This window comes from Poromitra crassiceps, assembly GCF_964638095.1.
Source record: "Poromitra crassiceps genome assembly, chromosome: 10".
NCBI classification, from domain to species: domain Eukaryota; kingdom Metazoa; phylum Chordata; class Actinopteri; order Beryciformes; family Melamphaidae; genus Poromitra; species Poromitra crassiceps.
Window position 1 is genome coordinate 39635387 of NC_139631.1, and position 6554 is coordinate 39641940.

The following is a 6554-nucleotide window of genomic DNA, read 5'->3' on the forward strand; positions in this document are numbered from 1 at the left end:
GCAGATCTGATGGGACAATTCCTCTAGGCTGGGAGGGGGGGCAGATCTGATGGGGGGGGTTATATGTGCTAAAATGTGATAGAAATTGAGAGCCGCAGGGATGATGTATTTTTGTAGTCAGAATGCAGAAGTTCTTCGCTGTTTCTGCCTATGGGATTTTTGAATGGGTTTTTGGCGCAATGCTTCAAATAAGGTCTGTGGGCAACGCAAGCTTAATCAAACGCGAACCAGAGTTCAGCGGGATAATCTTCACACATGAGGACCACTTTCATGAGTTTTGAAGCGTATGAGTCAGGTGCTCCTATAGTTGCCCCGATTACTGTAACTCCACCTAAACCAGACCTACAGGGTAATAGACCCTTTTCACGGGGGCCATTTTGTGTCGAAACGGCAGAATAAACACAGGTGCAAGCAAAAAAAAAAAAAAAATCCAATCATGGAAGAACCACACACACACACACACACACACACACACACACACACACACACACACACACACACATACACACACAGATAAGCAGAGGGCCGTCACACTTGACAAAAAGGGATATCACACCCAATGGGTTATAAACTGTTGCTGTTACACACATTTATATACTTATCTCTGCCTGCTGGTCGTGTGTGTGTGCGACTGTGTGCGTATGTGAGCGAGTGTGTGTGTCTCAGTTTTGGTTTTGGGTTTGGTTAGGCGTACCACTGGTGGAGATTTGAAACCTGGCAGTGTGAACTGAGCTGATTTCTGTTTCCTGTCCTGACGTTAACCACAGCTTTCTAAGAACAATATCCTGTGATCCTGGGGTAAAGGAATAAACCCTACTGTACACTAAACTCTAAACTCTCTAATGGCTCATTTCCACCACATATAACAGCACAGTACAGCTCCACTCTATCTGGTATTACTCGGCTCTACTTGATATAGACTCTGTTTCCATAGCAAGTTACTTGCCTCCGCCCACACCTGGTCGTCATAGCGACCGCATATCTGCCCTCCGCCCATAGCCGAAGTAGGCTATAAGTATAAAGTTAAATTGAAATCAATACACGGAACTTTTAAACTGATTATGAAATACTGGTGCCTCTAAATGACCTACAGTGTACATGGGCAAATGTGACAATCGGCTAGGAGAATGGATATCACTTTGTTGTTACTCAAACTCACATGCATGCACTGCGCGGGGACGGGAGAGGCGCTACAAGGAGAACCCCAGCGGCAGCTCAACAGGCAAGACCGCGGCTTCGCCTGCGGCCTAACGGAGCCAACTCCAAAGGGCTTCCCGAGGAGCGCATGTTAACACGTTCACTGCCAAGGACGTGTTAACACGTTTTCAGAATCCAGCTGTTGACTGCCAAGGACGTGTTAACACGTTCTCAGAATCGATTTTTTTTTTTTGACGGTGGACGTTGATCTAACCCTTTTACGTCTCCTACACCAGAATTGGAGGTATTGAATGTGTATAATCTATTTTACCGACCCACTGAGTGTCGACATGTCTCTCCACAGTAGAAAGAGGCGACCCAAAACTGGAGGGAAAAGCGCGACGAAGCCGTTCTCATACTGTAAAATTGATGGCGAAAACGCTTTCACTTTCGCGCTGATGCACAGCGGTGGCAACGGTGGGGGGTTCCAAGAATAGATTGGATGCACACTTTGAAACACGCAGCATAAATATGACCAGAATCGCATCAAAGCTCTCAACCAAAACTCCACGAAACGAGCGAGTCCACCCAGACTTCCTCAAACAGCGGCCGCTCAAACAGGCAGCAGCCAGGCAGCAGCAACTTCATTGTGACACGCCCGCTGGAGAGCCAGGGAGGCAGGAGGAGAACACACACGGAGGGAGGAGTTGGAAGCAGAGGGGGGTTTCCTGCTGTTATGGAGGAAATTACTGTTCAAAACTATTGTTTAGATGTCTGACTCTTACTGATGCCAAAAATGAATGGTTAAAGTGACTGTTCTATCGAATTTCACAAAAAGCCGTTTATCTCTGAATAATTTTTCTGACGCTGAAACCATGCTGTATTCAACTGCTAATGCTTACATAACTACTAACTCTACAAACTAACTCTTTTAGACAGAGAAAGCACACATTCTATTAGTTCTTTTGAGATATTGTGTGTTCACAAAATCTTAGCAGAAAAGAATCCTCGGGTCTTGAAAGATGAGCCAGAATCCTCAAAAAAACCCTCTGGCAGAAGCTAACTACAGTAAAAAAAAACGTCTGGCAGTGAATGTGTTAAAGCTGAGCAAGGAGATCGATTTTATTTCACCGGCGCCAAAGGCAGCAACACAAAAGACTGATGGAAATAACATAACAGAAGAGAAGGTAAGCTAACTAAACTGGTATCCAGCATTGACAGTAGATGCCTACAGTAAACACGATTCTGCCTGACCAATCAGTCGTCTGCAGTGTTTTCACGTCACCATATAGTACCGGGTCCACAGCCCTAGAACCTCAACAGAGCAGGGACCAAAAGCAGCACGACTCAACCCCGATCAACCCGGGTTGTCCACGTTTTTGATCGGTGGAATGAGACAAAAAAGCGAGACGAGCTGTGCGGGGCCGCGTTGATACCAGCGGTGGAAATGGGCCAAAAGTAACTGACACAGCTGTCGACACAGACACTATCTGACAGCACCTTTAACTAATGGCTCATTTCCACCACACTTTACTCTGCCCCCACCCACAGCTGGTCGTCATAGCGACCGCATATCTGTCCTTCGCTTATAGCCGAAGTAGGCTATAACATAACTTTACAATTAAATCCATCCACAGAACTTTTAAACTGTTTATGAAATACTGGTGCCTCTAAATGACCTACAGTGTACATGGGCAAATGTAACAATCGGCCAAGAGAATGGATATCACTTTGTAGTTAGTCAAACTCACAGGCATGCGCTGCGCTGCGCTGTGCGGGGACGGGAGAGGCGCAACAGAGTGAAGCCTCTACCCCGCGGCCTCTCACCAGGCAAGACCGCGGCTTCACCAAACACCCGCTGCGGCCTAGCGGAGCGCTGCAGCCTGCACTCAGCTACAGAGCTCCCTGAGCTCCCCCGATTTTATTTCACCGGAGGCGAAGGCAGCAACACAAAAGACTGATGGAAATATACATAACAGAAGAGAAGGTAAGACCACTAAACTGGTATGCAGCTGCCAGCATTGCATTGACAGTCAGTAGACAGAGTAAACATGATTCTGCCTGACCAATCAGTCGTCAACAAGGGGCGTGGCTAGCAGGCTATGGAGTAGTCGTGTTTTCAAGTGGCTCCGCTCTAAACTTCAGCTAATTTGGGGTTTTGCCCCCCTTCAAATGCAACTTTTTGCTCATATTATGCACTAAGATATAGACAATGCCGACTAACAAGAGGAGAGTCAAGGGCAACAAAAATGGGAACGCTACGCCTGAAAAAGTGGATCCAACTATGTTGGCTAACGAGGGGTTGCTAGCTGCGGAGCTAAGTGACGCTGGCTCGGAGACCTCGTGTGATACCAATCCCTCCACGGCACAGCTAATGGGGGCAATCTCAGCCTTACAGAAAACGGTAGAGACTAAATTTACCACCATCTCGGACACTATGATTAACGACTCTGTCAACAATGTCCGGAAAGATGAACAACATGGAGGAGGCTGTGAATGCACATGAGAACAAGCTAGCTTCCCTAGAGTCGCTCTGTAAGACTCTTCAGGACGGATACAACGAGCAACGCAAGAAGCTGGACGACCTCGAATCACGATCGAGACGTCAGAACATTAGGGTTATCGGGATTGCAGAGGGCACGGAGAAAGGAAAACCTATCGAGTTCATCTCTGATTTGATATCATCTCTGCTGGGAGTTGATCATTTCCCAGATAAAGTATTGGTGGACAGAGCTCACCGCTCCTTGGCCCCTAAACCAGCTGAGGGGGGGCGCTCGCGCCCCTTTATCGTTAGGCTGCATTACTATCAAACCCGAGAGCTTATCCTAAAGCTTGCAGCTCAAAAAACCTACAAAACACCGCTACTCTACAACGGAGAGAGAGTTTTCATCTTCCCTGATCTGACAGTAGACGTGTTCAACAGACGCAGAGAGTTTGATGGGGTCCGGAAGAGATGCAGAGCGGCCAACCTTCGTTATGGATTTCTACACCCAGCGCGCTTTCGGGTAACAGTGGATGGAGAGACACGGATCTTCGATAAGCCGGACGAGGCGGATCGTTTCATCAGTCATCACACCGAGTCCTTAGGCCAGACGCCAGAGTAATCTCTTCTGACATCTTCTATCACCAGACTGCAACCGGTGGTGCGTTTGGGTGTTCCTAGAATGTGGGAACTTTCAATATTAGTCTGAAGGACTTTTTTGTTTTGTTCTGTTTTGCTTTGTTTTGTTTTTCCCCCTCCGGCGCTGCTTGCTGCGTGCAATGTGTCTTCATTATGTGGGAACTCTCAGCACATTGGATTGAAGATAGATATATATATATATATATATATATATTTTTTTTTTGTCTCTCTGTTTGTTTCTCTATGCTTCTCTGTCCTTGGCGTTGTTTGCTGCGTTCACGGTGTCTCCAGAAGGTGGGAAATTTAAGCATTATATTAAAGCAAGGTTTTTGCCTTATACTGTTTCTATAATGAGTATATTTTAGAGACTGAGGAACTGAGGACCATCTTTATATTATCTCTGTGAGTTATAAGTCCTCTGTAAATTGTTTTGCTTAGCTTGTGTGAGCCTGTTGGCACTATCATAGGGCCATAAAGAAGGATTAGTTTTTTACTTTTATATATATTAAAAATAGATACACAAGCTATATTTGATATTTTTCCCTTACCTGGAGGCTAAATTCTCTTTATATATCTTCCCTACTTATTATTTTTGGAGGGGGGGGGGGGTAAATATAAATATATATAATACATTTATGTTGGAGTGGAGCCAGGGAGGAGTGGGAACGATGTCCGCGTCCCTGATGTTTTTGGGAATGTTAGAGAAAGGTCTCAATTGGGGAGGCCTCTCGTTTTTGTTGGGGGTGGGTGGGTGGGAGTTTTTATTTAATGTATTTATGTTTTATGCGGGTGGTGCACATATAGTTATAGGTTATGCGGATAAGTTAACATCAAACAGTTTATTCTATGACACATAAGGCCAGAGGTAATTTACTGGATGGCACTTTAAGACTGGTTAGTTGGAATGTAAAGGGCCTGGGAAACCCTGTGAAAAAGGCAAAAGTCCTTGCACATCTTAAGTCATTACAGCCGGACATCATTCTGCTCCAAGAGACACATGCTAAACGTAATGTTCAGTCAGTGCTCCGTGCTACTTGGTTGGGCCAGGCATACCATGCTAATTTTGGAACTAAAGCTAGGGGAGTAGCAATACTATTCAGAAGAAATATCTCTTTTATTCAAGAGACAACAATAGTAGACCCTGATGGCAGATTTTTAATTGTGGCAGGTCATCTTAACTCTACACCTGTTACTCTGGTGAACATTTATGGTCCTAATTTTGACTGCCCAGAGTTCTTTCAAAAAGTATTTAACTCCATCCCGGATTTGGACCATACAAATGTCATAATTGCTGGTGACATGAACTGTGTTCTTGATACTACCTTGGATAGGACCTCTTCAGTCATATCACAACAGTCAAAATCCGGGCAGTTCTTAAATACTATATTGAAAAATCAGAACATTGTGGATATCTGGAGACTACTATCTCCCGTGGGTAGAGAGTATTCTTTTTTTTCTCCGGTACATATGTCATACTCTCGTATCGACTATTTCCTTCTTGACTCTAAACTCATCTCAGCAGCGACTGGCGCTACCTACCATCCTATCTTAATTTCAGACCATTGTCCAGTTTCTTTAGACTTGAAATTTGCTAATTTACATAATAGAGGACAAAAGAACTGGCGCTTTGATCCAGCGCTGCTGAAAGATGAGGCTTTTCATAAGCAGATGGAGGAACATATATTGTTCTTCCTGACATCTAATGATAAAGGTGACGTGGACGATTCAATTTTGTGGGAAAGTATGAAGGCAGTTATGAGAGGGCATATAATATCCTACACGGCAGCTAAGCGCAAATTAGAGACAAAGGCCCTCAAGGATATAGTAGCTAACTTAAATCGGCTTGAACAAACATACCAATCCTCTCCCACCATGGAACTACTGGGTAAAATTACAAAATTAAAATATGACTATAATTCTTTATTAACAAAACAAGTATGCTTTCAATTGGTCAACTGTAAACAAAAGATATTTGAAGTAGGTGATAAACCACATAAACTATTAGCCAGACTATTGAGACAATCACAGGCCTCACAAGCCATACTTACAGTTAAGAATAAAGGTGGAGAGTTGGTTACCGACCCTCGGGAAATAAATAAATGTTTTGAAGACTTCTATGCTGAACTTTACAGCTCCAAAAGCTCTGCCAGTCAGACTACAATAGACCAGTTCTTAGAAGAAAGTGAACTGACCAAATTAGATGAGGGGGCAATAGAAGAGTTGGAAGCAGATTTTACATTGGAAGAGGTTAAAATGGCGATACAGCAGTTTCCAAACAATAAGGCCCCTGGCCCTG